Raw genomic sequence first — 21,458 nt, forward strand, 5'->3', positions numbered from 1 at the left:
AATATTTTTCTCTGTGTGTATATGTGAGGGGGCGTGCACATACATGTGTGTAGACATATGTGTCCGGGCAGGTTCAAAAGCCAGTATGAATACCGGGTGCCCTTCTTAAACATGGGCAAGGTCTCTCACTGAACCTGAAGCTAGGGTGGTGACCAAAGAGTTCCAAGGATCGTTCGGCCTCTTCTGACAGCACCGGCTTTGCCGGCCTCCATGTGACTGCCCACCATAAGTGGTACCCAGGGTTTTGTAGAAACAGCTTTTCAATTCTCTTGCTTTTAATTTGCTTTCTATTTCTTTAATTTCTGTAGCTTCCACAGGAGAGGCAAGGAACAGATTTTTAAAAAATATTTATTTATTTTATTTATATGACTACACACTGAAGCTGTCCTCAGACACACCAGAAGAGGGCATCAGATCCCATTACAGATGGTTGTGAGCCACCATGTGGTTGCTGGGAATTGAACTCAGGACCTCTGGAAGAGCAGCCAGTGCTCCTAACTGCTGAGCCACCTCTGAAGCTCCCTTGGCTTTTTATGTAGATTCTCAGCATTCAAATTCAGTTCCTAATACTTGCTCATCAGCAAGGATTCTCACCCATGAGCGTGCCCCTAGCTCTTGCACACAAGGACTGAGGAAGATAAATTTAATGGAGTAGAGGAGGATCTCTGTGCTGAAGCATGTTCTTGGCATGCATGGGGAGCCAGATCTGACCCCCAGTATCACCAATAAGCAAGTAAGCTCATGGGAAATAGGTGGAACACTTTGCCTGACGGGCTCTGCCACCCTTCCCATAGACTCATGTTCTAAAGCCACAATAAAGCTACATAGGAAAGTTCACCTGACTGTGTGGCTCTCTCTGCATGCTCACCCTCATCCACCGTAAGGATAGATGCTCTGAGCCCAGCTGCAGTTTCCAGGCTGAAGGCAGTATGGCGCTTCTCAAAGACAGAGACTCAAGGCACGGCCACCACTTTTTAGAAATCAGAGGGACATTTTCCAAAACTGCCGCACTGAAAACATGAACCCATTTTTGAGGTGCATGGTTTAGGAATACAGTCTGGAGATGAGCCTACCATAGATGGTACCCAGGCTTTTGCAGAAACAGCTTCCCAATTCTCTTGCTTTTAATGTGCTTTCTATTTCTTTAATTTTTGTAGCTTCCACAGGACAGGCGGGGAAGTGATTGGAAAAGGCCTTGGATAGTCAGGATTGCAAATCCTTGGAAGACACCAAAGTGCAGACACCCAGAAATGTGCACCTCTGACATTTCTAAAGCAAACATATTCTATTCTTGTTGACCTGTGTGTGTAGGTGGTGCTGTGCATATATGGTTTATGTATGTGTTTATGTGGGTATGTGCATCTTGCATGCAGAGCCATATGCACATGTGAGTGTATGCATGTGTGTGTGCATGTGTGTACATGTGTTGAGTGTGTGCACACGAGTGTGCATGTGTTTGGTGTCTGTGATTCTGTATGTCTGTGTAGGTTCGAAGTCAACATCTTCTGTCTCCCTGCAGCAGTCTCTCCATTATTTTTTGGGACAGTGTCTCACAATCTGTAGCTCACTGTATCAGCTGAGATCTGCTTGTCTCTGACTCTGCCCAGCGTCAGAGTTAGCATAACCGAAATCTGCTACCATGTCCAGTGTGCACATTATGGGCTGAGCCATCTCCCCACACTCCCTATCTACGGCCTGAACCACAGTTCTTTCTATGTGACATGTGACAACTTCTTGCTGGTCAACATTTGACTCCACATAAGTCTCTGTTGTGTATAAACCAGACACCTTCCCTCGTAGATTGGACTTCTCTGGTGAACTACTGCCTTCACCCCAAGAATCTATAACTGAATCTCAGTTATGTCTCACCAGAGCAAAGTAAACATGCTCAGAAATGCAAATTCGTGTAGCAACATTTATCTGACTTTGTGATTCCGTTCACAAGATGCATCTTTCTTGGGATGTTGGCCGAGGTGTTCAGATGCTCAGTTCCAGCCTGAGCGTGTGGCTGTGCACACAGGCTGTTGTCTGGATAAGCGAGAGGGTTCTGTTTTCTCTTCCCACTCAGCACAGTAGAGAAGGGGGTGCCTGGGAAGCCTGGCATGGCTTGTTCTGTTCTCATGAGCAACCTGGGTTTCCGCTCCCTGTTCTGTGGTAAGTGTCCGTGATCTTTGCTCGGCATTCACACGGCTTTATAGCCCTTAGCCATTTCCTTTGGTACTAAAATTAGACCCCAAAATGAGACAGCAGATGTTGACTTCTGACCTACACAGACACACAGAATCACAGACACACAGGCACACGCACACATGCACACATGTGCACATGCTCACTCACATGAACACATAAAATGGACATGGGGTTATTTGAAATTTCTCTGCCTTAAGCTCCAGACAGGCCAGGGCTACCCAGTGAGACCCTACATCCTAAAAGCAAATGCAGTGATGAACAATCGGTTTGCATGAACTACTTTATGAATCTGTGGCATTTTCTGGTTACTCCCTATCTGTGAAGACTAGTTCTTTACAAACAGACCATAATTACACAATATCATATTTAAAAGTTACTTTGTTCTGTTGGCCAGGACAACAACAGCACGCTTTCTTCATTCTCAGACTGGGACCCCAGTCCCCGGGAAATCAGGGTTCATTCCAGAACAAGGATAAGAAAGGGAAGAGGGGATGGAAAGGACATGGGATGGGGGAGAGGGAAGACGAAGGGGAGAGGGAAGAGAGACAGGGAGATGCGTTAAGTCTCACAGGTCTTCAGTATCAACACCTGGCCCCGGTCCTGCTGCCATCCCACGCCTTAGTCTGTCTGTCTATAAATTGGGGACATGCTATTCTCTCTACGCCTGCTCCAGGATCACTCGGAGAAGGGTGAGGTAATGTCTACAGGGCTCATAAGAGACTCAGATGAACTGCAACTTAGAAGGAACAAAGGTTTCAAGCTATACTGTAAAGCTCCCTGCTGTTGAAAGGGACTTTAATGTAAGCACGCAGGAGCAACAATATATCCCTCATCTCTCTTTCTATATCCTGGGTGTATGTTCCACAACACATTTTGTCAATGTTGCATCAAAAGCACATTCGACTGGGGGCAGCAGTCAGAGGTACTGTGTGGTGGAGGGAGAGGTGGTGGAGGGAGAGGTGACAGAGGGAGAGGTGGTGGAGGGAGAGGTGACAGAGGGAGATGTGACAGAGGGAGAGGTGACAGAGGGAGAGGTGATGGAGGGAGATGTGACAGAGGGAGAGGTGACAGAGGGAGAGGTGGTGGAGGAAGAGGTGACAGAGGGAGAGGTGACAGAGGGAGAGGTGGTGGAGGGAGAGGTGGTGGAGGGAGAGGTGGTGGAGGGAGAGGTGACAGAGGGAGAGGTGACAGAGGGAGAGGTGGTGGAGGGAGAGGTGGTGGAGGGAGAGGTGACAGAGGGAGAGGTGACGGAGGGAGAGGTGACGGAGGGAGAGGTGGTGGAGGGAGAGGTGGTGGAGGAAGAGGTGACGGAGGGAGAGGTGACGGAGGGAGAGGTGACGGAGAGAGAGGTGGCGGAGGGAGAGGTGACGGAGGGAGAGGTGACGGAGGGAGAGGTGACGGAGGGAGAGGTGACGGAGGGAGAGGTGACTGAGGGAGAGGTGACGGAGGGAGAGGTGACGGAGGGAGAGGTGACAGAGGGAGAGGTGACAGAGGGAGAGGTGACAGAGGGAGAGGTGGTGGAGGGAGAGGTGACAGAGGGAGAGGTGGTGGAGGGAGAGGTGGTGGAGGGAGATGTGACGGAGGGAGATGTGACGGAGGGAGAGGTGACTGAGGGAGAGGTGACGGAGGGAGAGGTGACGGAGGGAGAGGTGACGGAGGGAGAGGTGACAGAGGGAGAGGTGACAGAGGGAGAGGTGACAGAGGGAGAGGTGACAGAGGGAGAGGTGGTGGAGGGAGAGGTGACGGAGGGAGAGGTGGTGGAGGGAGAGGTGGTGGAGGGAGAGGTGACGGAGGGAGAGGTGACAGAGGGAGAGGTGACAGAGGGAGAGGTGGTGGAGGGAGAGGTGACGGAGGGAGAGGTGGTGGAGGGAGAGGTGGTGGAGGGAGAGGTGGTGGAGGGAGATGTGACGGAGGGAGAGGTGACGGAGGGAGAGGTGGTGGAGGGAGAGGTGGTGGAGGGAGAGGTGACGGAGGGAGAGGTGACAGAGGGAGAGGTGACGGAGGGAGAGGTGACAGAGGGAGAGGTGACAGAGGGAGAGGTGGTGGAGGGAGAGGTGACGGAGGGAGAGGTGACAGAGGGAGAGGTGACAGAGGGAGAGGTGACAGAGGGAGAGGTGACAGAGGGAGAGGTGACAGAGGGAGAGGTGACAGAGGGAGAGGTGGTGGAGGGAGAGGTGGTGGAGGGAGAGGTGATGGAGGGAGAGGTGATGGAGGGAGAGGTGACAGAGGGAGAGGTGGTGGAGGGAGAGGTGGTGGAGGGAGAGGTGACAGAGGGAGAGGTGGTGGAGGGAGAAGCCAGACTAAATCACCACAGCCCCTCTCCTCTCCCAGCCTCCTAAGCCCATGCAAAGCCTTAGTAACACTGAGCTCAGCTGCGGCTAAAATGGCTCTCTGGGCAATGACCTACCTATCTCTACCATCCTGGGCCCTAGATAGCAAGAGGCAGGCAGGACACAGCATCTGATGCCTGGAGTTTTAGATAGTGACTGCACCGGCTCGTTCTTCAATAAGTTCCACATGAGTAAACGGCACAGGTTCAAATACAAGGTTAATCTCTGGTGGGGACAGCAGGTCTTCCTTGAGAAACCAAGGGGTTCAACCACTTGGACTGAAGTCTGTGCCCTTCACTGGGGAGCTACCTGGGTTCCGGGTGCATTTACCCAGAGATTATTACATTTTATCACTAAAGACCCTTCCACCCCATAAAATTTCATACAACCCGAGGTATATAAAGTACACATTCCAGTCAGGCATTCACTGATAAACAATAGAAGTTTTTAAACAGTTCTCTGGTATATGAACAACTTCACTGTTTGTGGAAGGCTAAAGTTTGTGTACTAATGAGTCGGACGTGCCCAGCCAGCTTTTGCACAAGGATGTAGCGTTGCCTGTGTATTCCACACCGCAGGACATGGAGCAGCTGAGGTGTTTCAGAGCTGATTTTGTAACTGTTACTGCTGAGAACTCCAACTTGCTGAAGTAGGTACCCTAAGTCTCTGACGCCACCACCCCAACCACAGACAGCACAGCAAAATGAGTGCGTGGGTTACATCAGAAATTGTTAGAGATTCGTTCCTAATCAAAGGCAAAGAACATATCGGTCAACAACTTTAGCAGCAGTCTTTTAACAAGTGTGTGTGTGTGTGTGTGTGTGTGTGAGAGAGAGAGAGAGAGAGAGAGAGAGAGAGACAGAGAGAGACAGAGAGAGACACATAGACAGAGAGACAGAGACAGAGAGACAGAGACAGAGAGAGACAGAGAGAGACAGAGAGAGACACATAGACAGAGAGACAGAGACAGAGACAGAGAGACAGAGACAGAGAGAGACAGAGAGACAGAGAGACAGAGACAGAGACAGAGACAGAGACAGAGACAGAGACAGAACACGAAGATACATATCCTACAGTTTGCATGTAGAGATCGGAGGACAACCTTTAATGTTGACCCCGCTTTCTACTTTGTTTGAAACAAGGCCTCTTGCCATTTATGCCAGGATAGCTGGTCACGATCCTCCGGAGTCTCGTTACTACCTGATCCTAGGAATGCTGGGATAGCACACATGCGTATCCCTCCCAGCTTTCTGTGAGTTTTGGGACTCTGAAAGGACCTGACACTTGCAGGACAAGTACTTTGTCCAGAGCCATCACCCTAACCACAGACAGCCATGTTTAAGACCAAGTGTTCTAACACAATCAAACCCAAACTCACACTAACATGATACATGCTGAGGAGGGTAGAGGAAATATAGCCATTTTGTTTCTGTCTGTGCAGAAGTTTGTGTGTGTAACGACACTACTGTGATTTGTGGCAGAGTGATCTGGAGCCTCACCAGATGAGTTTCAGTCAGGGTTTCTTAGCTTGGCATGGTCCGGCGCTGTGCACAGTGTAGAGCAGTCCTATGCTGGTAACCACGGCTACAGTGACATCCTAAAATGCAGCACACTGGTAGTCCCAGAATCTCCTCTGCCTTGCTGGGTGTTTGATTCTGGATTAATTTCCGGAGTCAGAGTACCCAGAAACATTTTCCTCCATCTCCACGTTCAGTTGTGTGATCCCCAGGGGGAGTTGTCACCATCCCCTTTTGCACCATTGCAAAAGGTGCCTGTGACCCTGTGGCCCGGCAATAATCCTGGTTTCTGGGTGTCTGGGTGTCTGGGAGGTGTCTGGAGGTTTTACTGACTTATGAACAGATAAGGACCGTTCCTTGCACTGAGAACCTGTCTGGGAGGAAGCTGTGACTTTCATCACCTCTGTGGCTTTTGGGGACAGGCATGACTTGCTACAACTGCACAAATCGAGGTCCCAGAGGCCCAGTCACAAGGGCAAGCTCCTACTGCTAAGCCATTAACCTAGGTTTAGAGTCCCGACATCCTGTTCTTTCTGCTTTTAGCATGACCTTGGTCTGCTTCTCTCTCTGCCTGGTTTCTTGCTCCATACATGAATATGTTGTTCTAAGTACAGAGCGCTGGACAACGGGTCAAAGTATTTATCACGTCATTTGGCACAGCCCAGCCAGTGCACAACAATGTTGGTCATAAAACCAGCACAGGGTCCCTGGATAGAACACCAGATGGGACTCTGAACTTCAGATAAATATAAGTAAAATTTACTATAGCTAATGCATGGGGTGCCTTGATACTAAAAGCAGTCGCTGTGCAGAGTTGGAGAGCCAGGCTTTCAGTCTGACCTCCAGTGTGTAAGGACACCAACCTGGGGTAGCCTACCCACCCTTCTCACCCTCAGGGTAACTTCTCAGCAACTGCCAAAGTTCAACGGGACAGCATCAACTAAGACCAGCATTTCCAAAGGTCTTCTTTCTTTTCAAAGCCTAGGAGCATGTGCTTGGACCAAGAATTTCACATGTGTCCTCAGAGGGTCAGTGAACACACGTGGCGCACAGACATACATGTAGGCACAACACCCATACCATAGAAATAAATAACTTCAAAGCAAGCCCATGGGAAACCACACAGTATCACAGAATGACACAGGAAGGGTGGGTGATCACTTAGAAGTCAATTACAGGTTGTCTGAGCCACCATGAAGTGTTGGGATTTGAACCCGAGTCCTCTGCTAGAACACCAAGCTCTCCCAGCCTCTCTGCATCTCCCTAGACCCTGTGGCTTTTTACTTTCTATGTCCAGCAAGTAAACATCCCTAGTTAGCACTACCCTGTAGAACAAGACAATGGAAGCTAACCTGCCCCAAGGTGTGTGCTCTAGTGCTCCAAGGTCATGTGGCAAGGGTGTGGCAACTCCCTCTTGAGGACCTCTGTTTATGAAGGAGCATGAGATTTTTAATATATATACAAACATCGATAGTGCTGTGAGCCTGATGAGGACAGAACCAAATGAGATCCCATCTAGTTCCAACAGCTCAAAGCACAGGGGCTTGGAGAGGCTGCTACAGTAACTCCGATTTGCAGCCCTGTGAAGTGGCCGCCCACACAGGAAATAACTTGGAACAGGTGGTCCAAGGAGCTTGCTGGTCTTGTCTGGCTTCATGGGGAAAGCTTGTGGGTTCCTGAGTCACTGAATAATTATGAGCCTGAACAAAAGGTTCTCAGATAAGCGGAAGTCAGGACAGGGTAAGGCAAGGTGGGGAAGAGGGTTGTCTCAGCGCGCTCACTGGGCAAACCCACTTGATGAATGAGGCCTCTTGGGAAACAATACCCTCTTGGTTTGTGATCCTGAGTCCCCCAGCACCCAGTGGCATGACTGGCAGGCACAGGTGGCAGGAGTCACTTAGGATTTAATGAACCCCCGAGAGTTAAAACAGATAGCCTGGTTAGTCTCAGTGCCCACGGAGACCGGGTAAGAATTCTCCGCTGTGGGACTGCCCTGTGCTGGCTTATGCAGTGTCTCTGCTCTGGTGCCACTGATGACGACACTGAGGTCTTGTCTATGGGACAGTGATAATACTACACCATGAATTGTGTCCTTCCACAGAAAATAGAGGCTGGAGTCTTAACTCCGGGTGTTTCAGAGCGTGTCAAGGGTCACTGCAGGTGTTGTTAGTTCGGATGATGTCAGAGTGGCGTAGCCTGGGCCTCTCGTCAATACCGTGAAGGGTTTCCTTATATAAAAAGCTGTCAGGCTGGGATGGGGCTCTTTGTATAAAAACTGCCCACCCAAGACTCTGGCTTCAAGCCCAAGTACCACCAGGGAAGATATAAAGACAAGGAGAAGCAGTAAAGAGATGTCATGTGAGCCGAGAGAGGCATAGGAGGAAGCTCTGGGCAGCCGTGATCCAGAGAAAGAGCAACGCAGCCATGTGCCTCAGAATGCAAAGGTGGTGGACAGCCACCAGAAGAGTGAAACCAGGATCTCCCACGGTGCTTGGCAGAGGCGACACGGGCCTCTCCACACCTTGGCTCTAGGTTTGAGTTCCAGAACTGTTAAGGAAACACACTTCTGTAGTTTGAAGCACATTTGCCTGGCTTTGTTAAGATAGCACTGGCCATAGACGAACTCTACTTGTGGAGGTCTGCCATGGGAGTCTTCAGAGGGCTTCCCTTGCATGGTAGACCTCTGTAAAGACCCTGTTCTGTAGAGCTGTGAGCTCAAGCGTCCTTTTATCTTATCATTTTCTGTTTGTTTGACTTAAAGCCCAGATCTCACGGAATTCTCTAACCTGGCCTTCAACTGGTGATGCTCCTGCCTCAGCCTCTCTTGTAAACAGAATTAGTTGCAAGCTTGTGCTAAGTCGTACCTCAGTAGAACCCTTTCAGATTGCCCAATGGCAAAGGGAGTATGGCTCAGTGGTGGGGTGCTTGTTAACAGGACAAGTGGAAAATACAATCAAACAAACAACATGCCCACACACTCACACAAACATACACACACACACACACACACACACACACACACACACACACACACATATACACATACTCACACACATACACAAATGCTCACAAACATACACACACTCACACACATGTACACATACATATACACAAACATATATATATATATACATACACACACTCACATACACTCATACAAACACATACACACACATATACACACATACAAACACTCACACATACACACATACAAACATACACACACTCACACATACACACACAGACACATCCATCACCCAAATCTAAAATTAATCTCTGATTTAAATGTAAGTAATCACACAACAAAACAAAACCCACCAGAGGACAGATACTACGTGTTTAAAAGACAGTGCTGTGCTGTAAACCCCTGGCCCCGTCTGCATGGGGTCCCGGACTCAGTCTCCATCACTGCAGAAGTCTGGAGTGGCCAATGCTTGTGCTTTGGAGATGGAAGCAGGAAGACAACAAGTTAAAGGCTACTAATGAGTGTGAATTCTGGGCTAGCCTGGACTTCAGGAAACTGTCTCAAAATAAACAAAAGAGAGACAGAGTTACAGGGACAGAGTCTACAAGGGCCCCCATTTCTCACACCAGTTCTAAGATTCGGTGCCCTCAGCTCCGATTGTACCTCAGGAGGACCCTAGCACTCACTTAATGGAATCCCACCCATGGCTACAGTGTATTCCCAGTAAGGATACGGAGTAAATCCAGCCAAGGGCATCAGAGTCTTCGTTGCAGACTTGAAACAACATAAATAAAGTGACCTATATGGCCCTTCAGCAGGTTTGGCCCACGATCCACAGCCCCCATCTCAAAGCCTGATGACGTCCCTCAGACCTCCTCCTGAAACCAGAGTGTCACAGCCAACAGGCAGACAAAGCTACCCCTAGGAGGCCCAGTATTCCAAAGACATTATCACTTCCCAGAAGCCTATGATGAAGGACAGAGATCTCCTGGGTCAGGTTTAAATACTATACTCTATGTAGGACACAGAGTCTACTTTTCTGTCCTTTATGGCTTTTCCCAGGAGATATTTCCACAGTCCTGTCTTCTAAATAGACGGTAGGAAGGAGGAAAAGACACCTCCAGCCACTCCCACAGGTCCATGCCCTGCTCTGAGCATCCTCACAGATAGGAAAGGGCTTTGTGTAGCTTGGTCTTTCTGTACACTCTGTGGCTGCTTTGTCTAGAGACAGAGAAAGCTGACCTGGGGCTGACGAATGACTGGCTCCTTCCTTGGCCAACAAGGATGGACATGAGGATGTGGGCTGAGTGTGGCAGCCTAGTCACAGGAATCCCAGGAGAATCACAGCTGTGGCTCTTCAGCCCCAGGGTACCAGAAAGAACCAAGGGTCATCAAGGGTCCTTTCTACCCCTGGAGTGAAAGTCCTTTCTCCTGGTTGTTTTATTTGTGTGCATATGTGTTGGTACATGTTTGGCTATACAGCTAAGTGCTGGCAAACATTTACATGTGTGTTCACACCTATGGAAGCTAGAAGACAATCTCACCTGTTGTTTCTTAGCTTGCTGCTCATCTTGGTTTTAGGGACACTGTCTCTCCCTGTCTGAAATTCACCAACTATTATAAGATGAATGGCCTTGAAACCCCTGGAGTCCACCTGCCACTTCCTCCCCAGTGCTGGGGTTATAAGAACATTCCACCTCACCCTGCTTTGTAAAAACATGAGTTCTGGGAATCGAACTTAAGTCCCCGTACTTAACCAATGAACTAGCTCCTCAGCCCAGTGATTCTGTTTTTATAGCAAAATCCAATGCATGTGATTATCCTCAAAAGTCACCGATGAGATCCAGGGCATCCTATGGGCATTCTCTACCAAAGATGGTGGATAACTGAGGTCCAGGAGAGCAAGACCGTCTAGGCATGGCTGGTTAGGTGTTTGACCTTGGAATGAAGGCATCTGAAATGCTTGCATCAGCTCTGTATTTTTATAATCGTTTGGATATTTTCATCTGGATGGGTTTGCTTGGGTCCTAATTGTAGAGACCTCTTAAATAAAGGTATTAAGAGTCAGCCTTGTTGCAAGTACAAGTTTTATAGGGAGAGAGATACTTTATTATTCTAAGAAGTTCAAGGGCTCCTATGGCTCCAGCAAGCACACAGCTCCTTCTTTGAAACGCCACCGGATGGAGGCTCTGGGATAAAAGATTAATCACAAAATGGATACTATTCCAGCATCATAAACATAAAAATACCTACAACAAGAAGTCATCTTTTGTAACTATGCCTATCCAAGAGGGTGTGGGAGCTGCATCTCCTGATGACCTCTGCACTCTTTCTCCAGCTTCTAGTTGGGTATCAGCTCCATTTCCCAAAAGACCAATGTCCTTAGAAGAGTCATCCTGGGACTGGGGAAATAGCTCAGTCTATGCAATGTTTACCTGCAAGTGTGAGGGTCTGTGTTGTAACCTCAGAACTCTTAAAAAATAGCCAGGTACAAGATGGTGCATGTTTATAATCCCAGCGCTGGGGAGGTAGAGCCAGGAGAAACACCAGTGCTCCGTGACCAGGCAGCCAACACTACGCTGAGAGACTCTATCTCAAAACTTAGGGTGGGTGGCTCCTGAGGAATGACACCTGAAGTCATCCTCTCTCTCTCTCTCTCTCTCTCTCTCTCTCTCTCTCTCTCTCTCTCTCTCTCTCTCTCTCTCTCACACACACACACACACACACACACACACACTATGTTCCACCCTTGTGAATGAACACTCAACCACCCATCTAATTTCTTATATTTGCCATCAAACAATCTGTTATTTTCACATCTTTGTGCATCAGGCACACACATGTCAACTACTTGACATATGTTGACCATGGCAGCAAAAATTAGTGAAGGGTGAGAGCCACCTGAGCACCTCACCATCCCAGCCATCACATGAGACCAAGCTCCTAGACTCTGCATGGCCAGAAAGAAATGGAAAACAAAACTGAGAATGGGGGACCCCTTTACAACCAATTTAAACCCTCCCCACAAAATGATACAAGATTTAAAAGATTCAGCGCATGGCAAATGGCTGAAATAAAAATATTTTTACATGAGGCTCTATGAGTAACATACCTGCAAACTGGGACCAGAGTTCAAGTTATCAAAATCATTTCCATGGAAGCAGGAGACCTCCAGGATGGAATAAATGTGTTTCAGATCTTGAGTTTTGACCCATCGTTTGAAATTCATTCTCTCTGACTTTTCCATAAACCGTGCCAAGGAAAATAAGAGAAGCAGCCCTCACCCACACATGGCTCCCCCACCTCACCCACCAGGCACACCAGCTTTCTGATATTGTCATGCAGCAGATCAGGAGGACTCTCGGGGCTCCAGAGCCGGTCCTCCTGGCATCTGGATTTCATTGAGAAGAGCAGAAAATTAGCATCACCGTCAGCTGGATTCTGCCTTGTGTTCCATAATGCATTAGGGGCTTCTCTGTGAGTTCATTTTGTACTTTGGCTCAATAGCATGGCTTCCCCTGACTTCAAAGGTTGTTCTCAGCCAGAATAACTCATCCACGATCGGAGCATAAGAAATGGTCCTTTATCCTCCATATGGACTAACCACACCCTAGCAATCCCATAAGGGGGATGGGGGGGGGCAAGAGTCAAATAAATGTCCCCCACAGTGAAAAAAATTGGATACATCCTTAATGAAATGTTTGAGATAATGAAGCTAAATTGACTTTGGGAGAGCCCAGATGTGGCCACATCTGTGGATGATGGCTACTGTGGCTTCTTCTTCTGTGGGCCGATGATGGCTACTGTGGCTTCTTCTTCTGTGGGCCGCCGCAGAGCCTTTTCAGAGCTGGGTGTGTATGTTTGCTCCTAGCCACAAGGGACCTGGGTAGGACTCAGCTTTGCAGGGTGTGTTTGTGCTTTTCCAGTCTTACACGGTTCCTTTATAGTATATTAGTATCATGCGTAATGTCAACATTTGGAAACTGTTCGTGACTGACGGAGCTGAAAAGACAGATTTCTTCCCCAGCCTGTTTCTATCACAGTCGTTGGTCTCCAGCAGCACGCAGCCCACCATATGCTTCTACTCCTCTGCACACCCCTCTGGTTCTCTCGGGGGACCTTTACTCGTTAATGTGGGCATAGATTTCAAATATAATATGACAGATCCAAACACTGAAGCCGGTTCACCCTCGGTGCCTGCACTTGCCCCTCATGAGACGTGAGCTTCCATGCCAATCTCAGTGACAGTCTGAGCATACTGTAATAGAAGGTTTAAGAAGTGTGGACCGCTTATGCTAGGCTCTGGGATAGCGCTCCCAAGAACACTATGAAGGGTCAAACTGGAAACTGTGACACTGAGACAGACTCAGTAGTTTTTCCAGTGCCCCGGGGTTAATGTAGCTATGTGACACACAATACCCAACCCCGTGACCTTCGTTTTCACTATTGTGAAGTTTATATCAACTTGACAAGTTAACGCCATCTGAGAGGAGGGAACCTCAATCAAGAAAGTATCTCCATAACATTGGGTTGTAGACAAGCCTGCAAGGCATTTCCTTAATTACTGGTTGATGGGGGAGGGCCCAGCACACTGTGTGTGCCGCCATCCCTGGGCAGGTGGTCCTGGGTTCCATAAGACAGCAGGCTGAGCAAGCCATGGAGAGCAAGCCAGTAAGCAGCACCCATCCATGGCTTCTGCATCAGCTCCTGCTCCAGGTTCCTGCCCTGTTTGATTTCCTGTCCTGTCTTCCTTTGATGATGAACTGTATAAGGAAACATAAGCTGAATGAACCCATCCCTCCCTAAGTTTCTTTGGTCATGGTGTTTCATCACAGCAATAGTAACCCTGAGTTAGACAGCAACCTGCACTGGTGAATGGTAGCATGCACTCCTTACATTCATGCAGGTGCGCAGGCCATACATATGCAGTATATAAGGCTCTCTTTGGGCCTTGTGGTTGGTCAAGCAAGAAAGTAATGCCTTGCTTCCCTCTCTAGTTTTCTCTGAGTTCTCACAGGTTGCCAGAGAGTCTTTTTCTGGGGCTTGGTCCATCCTTGTAAGATGTATTCAACCCACATCTAATGTCTACCCAGCCACCACTCACTTAGTTGCCAGAGAAGTCACCTGGAAATATTTGTCAAGCATGTTTATTTATAAGATGCTTATAAAACACATGTTATTTAAGTGAAGGCACAATGTTCACAGATTCTTATTCCCGAAGCCACTTTTGACCTCCTTCCCAACCACCTCCTAACATATACCAGCTTGACTCCCAAACTTTCATTGAATGTTCAGGGGTTGTCGTCTAAAGAGCAACTGGGAAGAGACAAATGAAATAAATGCCCGATTTGATGGGTTCTCAGCCATTCACAAGAGGAAAAGGTTATTACAAGAAAGAGTTCCTCAAAAGAGTAACGGACGGATTTGGAGGCACAGAAAGGTTATCCTTACACTAGTGTCCTATGAAATTCAGCTGTCTCTCCAAGCAGTAAATATCAATTTGTTTTCTGTTGCTGTAACAAAGTACCTGAAGCTGGATACTTACAATATGAAGATCATTTATCTCCCAGTTTGGTAGACCAGATGTCCATGATTAGGCAATCATATCTGGTGCAGGTCTTCTTGCAACATTATAGCTTGACAGAGAAGCAGAAAGGGAGAAAGTTACAGCCAGAGGGCCATGCATGGGTTGGTCTTGCCTTGTATTATAAGGCTTGTAACAACCCACTCTCCAGAGAACTTACTCATTCTGTATTAATCCTTTCCAAGGGTGTTGCCCAATGACCTAATCATTTCCCACTAGGCCCCACCTCTTAAAGGCCCCACCACTTCCCCACATCTCCACACTGGGGACCAGACTTCTAGCACACAAGCCATTTGGGGACACACTCAAATCATATCCAAACCACACAGTGTGATCATCCCCTTTCTGCCTATTCAGTCCCTCGGTAAGGGGTAACTTCACTCATCAGTGGCCCCATAGTCAGAGATGTGTCTGCTTCAGAAGCATGGCTAGGTAGTGCTGGAACAGAGAGTGGAATTGGGAGGAAGTGGTACTTGGACTCAAAACCAGCTGATTTCTGACCTTAAAAAATTTAGAGCCTAATGCATGATTTAAAGCAAATGCTGAACAACTATAATATAGAGATCAAACCCACCTGTCAATCAAATGACAAAAAAGCCCAAAACTCATATAAAAAATAAAAAATTGGGAATACCTTCTTTATGTATTCTGGATAGATGAGTCAGGGTATGTTGCCCTAGAGTAAACAGGATTCTTTCAGTATAGGGCAACCTCTTTGTCCACCATCATGGGAAGCCTCGCCTCGAGTCCTGAGCAAACTGAAGCAGGTGGTCTCCTGATTCTCATTATTTATGGCAATCTCAAAGTATCACCTCTGTAAATCATTTCCAAACACTTGTGAGTTCTCTCTGCCTCCTTTTTAAGACGAATAAATCAAGAGTGAGGGAGGAAATGTGATTCTCCGAAGAAGAGAAGACTCAGAGGGGCTCAATTCACAGTGGCTTGGGTGGGAACCTGAATGTAGGCCCTGAGATTTCAGTTAAAAGACACCATATCATTGTACACTACTTGTAGTTGAAGCCTTCTCATTTTTCTCCCTAGTTTAACATTCTTCTGTTCCCCATAATTTGTCCCCTTCACACTTTCTTCACTAGATCAGTGTAAGTTTTGTTGTGCAGCTGAAACTATTCCATGGTAAAGTTTCCATACTAATTAGACATGGACCTAATTAGACAGAGTAATCGTATTATGTTGACATTTAGACCACTTCTTTATGTCTACAGAGAGATTTAAACATCAATGAAAAAAGGTATACAGAATTATGGCACAGGAAAGGGTAAGAGCAAATGAAAAACAGGGACAGATGAAGATGCTATTTTAATAATAAATACAGAGCAAGGACATGTCTCTGTGGGTAAAGGCATCTACTATATAAGCCTCACAGCCTGTAATTGATTCCCTGAACCCATGTGAAAAGCCAAATGTATTGGTTCACATCTATATCTCTCTTGCAGAGAGTAGGAGGCAGAGACAGAATTGTCAAAGCAGGTCAGGGTCAAATATATATGTCATGAGATCACAGAAATAATCTTCTGTCTATCTACACACACACACACACACACACACACACACACACACAAATTAAATACTCCAGTACCAGGAATAGCTATGGAACAGGTTGGCAGATAAGATGGACAGATGGATACATACGCAGAGAGTTGAATTGATGGGTGAATAGATAAAAGATGGATGATAGATGGATGTGTGGATAGATGTTGGAGATAAGATGGATGGATGGATGATGGAGAGATGATGTGATGGATGGATAGAGGGATGCTGAGATGGATGGATGGATGGATGTTGAGATGGATGGATAGATGGATAGATGGATGGATGGGTGATGGATGGATGGTTGGATGGATGGATGGAAGGATGGATGGAAGGATGGATGGATAGATGGATGATGGATGGATGGATGATGGAGAGATGATGTGATGGATGGATGGATGTTGAGATGGATGGATGGATGGGTGGATGGAGAGATGGTGAAATAGAGATATGATACAACCTATGTCTTGCCTAGATAAGATATGATCTGATGGATGGCTATGATTTGCTGAGTATACCATGATCAGGTTAGTTCCTGTTGGGACATAGTCTACTGATCCACAGACATGAGGAAACTGCTTTGGCATATGTCACCTTGAGAAAAATATGCAAGGAATATTTTTGTGAATGCATTCCTCCATCTCCTTTATCCCTCAAGGCCTTGTGTGAACAACACAAGTAAGCAGGCCCAGGAGGTGTGTGATTAGTAGCAAATGTTTCCAGCTCTGGAGGAGAAAGGGTATGATGTCAACTTCCTGCCTTTGGTTTGTAGCTGTCATGGCCAAGACAATCATCATTAGGAGGAATCAAGGAGTCTCTCATCTAGCACTTGAACAAAGACCCCTTAATCTTATGGAATCCGGAGTTATGGACCCACAGTTATCTCTGAAGAGGATTGTGTCTCTCCCATTATTGGGTGGAATGTGAGAATGGTCACCCATTGATAGCCCTGGTGAATACAGAACAAGGCTGTGGGGGATGAAATTTACCAGTGCCACTTTACAGAATTGGGGAAGGGCTGCCAGCATGTGCTTCAGACCTGTTCCCAATCATTAGCTAAGAGCACTGGCTGCTCCTCCAGAGAACCCAGGTTCAATTCCCAGTCCCAAATGGTAGCTCATGACCATCTGTAAATTCAGTTCCAGGAGATCCAATTCCCTCTTCTGGCCACTGTGGATACCAGGTATATATATGATACAGAAACAATACATGAATACATGAAATCCAAGCACTCATGCACACATACACACACACACACACACACACACACACACAGAGAGAGAGAGAGAGAGAGAGACAGACAGACAGACAGACAGTCAGAGGAAAGCAACAGAGAAAGACACACAGAGAGACAGGCAGACAGAGACAGACAGAGACAGAGGAAAGCAACAGAGAAAGACACCAACCATTGAACTCTGACCTACACACACACACACACATACACATTCACTTATATCCCTCACAAATATGAAAACACATATATTCATAAAATTAAATAAACAAAATACATATAAACAAAAAAGAAAATTAATTGTTGAGAACTAAATAAATAGTTCTATCCCTATAATAGGCTTCTCTTTCATGCCCTCAGTGAAGAACCAGGAGAACTGACTGAGCTGTCAGAAGCTCTTTGCAAGCCCTTGGATGACAGGAATCAGGAGTCACTTAGAGCAGCTCATTCCTGCAGGTGGGAAGAAGCCAGGGATTCAATTCCTGTCTGACTCAGTATGTGATTAACAGGTGATCTGGGCAAGTTGTCACACAACACACACACACACACACCAAAAAAAAAAAAAAAAAAAAAAAAAAAAACAAAAGGCAAATACCAAGGCCAAATTTTAAAGAAAACTTAAGGATTTGGGTTAAATGTTAGATCAGGGATCAAATCACCTCTAAACAAAAACCTGTTTAACCCCGTGACAGCAAACTTGTTAAGTCTCCTAAAAAGGGTGTACAGTAAAATTAAGTTTGTTTTAATTAGAAAAAGAAGAGGGGTTACGTAATCGGCGGAGATAAATCTTTCTGAAGTTTCATAAGTGAGACTTCAGCAACCAGGGCTGCACACTTCCATAGCCCTCTGAAGATTTATCCCCATATTTTTATTGTCATCGTTAATCTTGTGACCAAAGATGGTGCTGTTGGGTTAAGGGAGGGGCGATGAAAAGTCCAAGCATTTAATGAGGTGCAAAGAGGCGGGCTTTGGTTCTGAGGGAAACAGAAAGCCAGGCCTTAGCATCAGAGCTGTGTTTGGGTTTAAATTCTGGGTGGCATGATCAGTGCGTGTCACCTTCATACGTAAAGAGCACCAAGTGGCAGAGCAGTCCCCGAAAGCCTTTCAGCCCCACTGGAATTCCTTCCTTGGCAGAAAGTGGCGGCTCAGTAGAAGTGCCCCAGGACTGCCTCAGAGAGATACAACTTCAGCATTCTCTCAAGTTTTCTGGGAGCACAACGCATCTTTGGAGGGTGTTGAAGTTCAGACCCACCATAGCTCTGGCTCACCTCTGGGGGATTCAAACAGATGATGAAATGGGGTTTCATTTTGTAACCTGGAAGTCACTGTGTAGGCCAGGATGGCCTTGAACTTGTGGCTGTGAATGAGAACTTCTTCAAAGCTGTGTTTGCAGAGAAGAGGCTGGGTGTCTATTAGAACTACAGTACTGTGGGGAGGTGGAAGTGTTGCCTGCCAGAGGCTAATAGCCTTCTCTTGCTCCCTGGTACAGCATTCTTTCCTGACCTCTGTCAAAGCTAACCTCCTGTGACTTGAAATCTATGAATTCAGCTGACCACTGGCTTTGATCAACCCCAACACTAAGAATGTCTTCAGATACCATCCTAGGCCTACAGAAAAGTATCCCCCTTCTCGATATATCTGCATCCCTGATTAACTATCAATGTATTTTAAACTTACCTTGACTTATGATTGTATTTATTCTATAAAACTATAAAGCTTCATGAAGCTGCTCCCACATTGAAACATAGAATTTTGGGGTATCGTAAATCTATGACTGGTGCCATAGTCACTCAAAATGGCTCCAGAATAAACTCTTATTCCTGTGAGAGCCGTGGTTTTGCACTGGTGAGTGACCACCCTGTCTTATCCTATATTGGGATGGTGACATCGTTCATCACGCCTGGATTAACTAACTCTAACATTCTTAACGTGGGTGTGGCAATGTTTCTGTTTTAGTATCTGTATATATGCATGTATGTACAAACCCTTTTTGTTTTCTCCACAGAACAGAATTAAGAGTGGAAGTCGTAAATCTGGTATGCACATATGTGGGTTTGTTCATTTGCATCTATGTAAGGCTGATGTGCCTGAATCAAGACCAGAGGAAGGCATCTGGTGTCCTGCTCTAACCCCCCCCCCCCATATGCTTTATTTTCTCAAGGGATACCTCACTGAACCTAAAGTTTACACTTCTTCTAGACTGCCTGTCCAGCAAGACCCCCAAGCACGCGTCCTGATCCTTTCAGCACTGGGGTTAAAGGTGTGCACCTCCACCCTTACACAGTTGCTGGGGCTTTGAACCCAGGTCTTCAGGCTTGCTGGCAAGTACTTAATCTACAGAAACTTGCTTCCAGCCCCATGTGTGAAACATTATCACTTTCGACACTCGCCCAGGTTACAAGTTACCGATATGTGCACTAGCCGTCTAGGAATGTTTCAGATTAAATCTAGGGTTATGCATTTGTCCACTTTCATAGCTGCCCTTGGTGAAAGTGGATCTTCATGCAGCCTGCTGGTCTGATAGTCACCAAATCTGGGCTCAGGGAAGATGATCACGGTGAAGGGGACGCTGCTGTGTGGGCTTCCACAAATGTCCAAGCCAAAAGCAGAGACTGGGAGAGAAAGAACCTGAGAATTAGCTCTTGTCCTTTCTCCAAAAGCAAACTGGGAAACCCGATGAGATCTTCCCCCCTGGGAGCTGAAGGGCTGAGAGGACAGTGACAGGCATCTGGAAGCGGTCCACCAGCTAAACTAGAGTGCTGTGAGAAATGAAGGCTGACTGGCTGAAGGGGATTCCCATCTCAAGGGCTCCTGGTTTTCAGGCCTCACTAGGTGCTGACAACCCACCTCCAACCCCCCCACCCCCCCACCCCCCCCCACCCCCCCCCCGCTCAAATCCTTCAGAGCAGATGTCCCGGTAGGAAGAGACCCACCCAGCATGGGGGAAGGGACTCCAACAGGAGAACCAGGAACTTGGGGATCAAGGCTTGCCTCTGACAATAAGTGGTTTTGGAAACTCAAATAAGGATATAATTTGATGTCTCTCAACTCCCTATAAACAAGTCCAGGTGGGCAATGAGGTCACAGGCACGTACAAGAGACCCTTGCAGCTCAAATCCCAAAGGAAAAGCAAAGAGCTGTGACTTGACTCCGCCACATCACCTGTTACCTCAGAATGTTAAAAAGAAAGATTTCCCTCTCAAGACCACAGGAATGAAAGATGTCCATGGGGCCATGGTATTTTCCTAACATACCTACAACTGTCACTTGTCAACAAGGCCCTCAAGATCTATAACTGTCCTGAGCCTTATGAGACCCCCTCAGGCACAAAGAATTCAAGTGGCATGCTCTTACACTACCCAAAAGGACAGTTTGTATCAAGTGAGAATGAAAAGCAATGTTATCACATGTAACCACATGTAACCACATGTAACAACCCACTGCTCAACAGAACCGACCTACTTTCTTACCCAAGTCCCATCTGGATCTCGTTAGGGCACCTCACTCAGATTTACTTTATTCTGAGAGGTCTGCCTGCCATATCTTTTGCATTTGGGCAGCAGTGATCTTTCCAGTCAGATTAAGCTAAGGGAGCCAGCAAAGGAGGAAGACAACTCTGCTCTGCCTTTCTCCACCTAGGTGCCTGCCAAACCAGCCCCGGCATTCTGTCTGGGTCGGATGCTCCTGTACGCTCCTGCAGATCTCACCCTGCCTTCTGCACCCTACCCTTTCAGTGTTTGCTAATTATAGTCAGGCAGTCACTTACATGGCTGTGCCACACAGCCATGTCTTGGAAGCAGGCTGTGGATTTCTGCGTCCCTGGCAGCCCTTCCGACACCCTGGTTTTGGTCAGGTTCTATGTGAACTTGGCTTTTCTTGTTTGAAAAATCAGAGGTTGGCATCTAACCTCCACGAAATTAGGGAAATTGTCTCTGTCTCCTGGGATGTCCGCATCCAGTAAGATTGTGCATGCATAAACATCTACAAAATTTCTATGTGCTATTATTAAATTTGTGACGGTACCATCTGAGATAAACCACACAACTTTGTACAGTTTGCTAAGATGGCTGCAACCAAGGAAACAATTTAGACA

The sequence above is a fragment of the Micromys minutus genome (genome assembly GCF_963924665.1).
Source record: "Micromys minutus genome assembly, chromosome: 7".
Classification (NCBI taxonomy): Eukaryota; Metazoa; Chordata; class Mammalia; order Rodentia; family Muridae; genus Micromys; species Micromys minutus.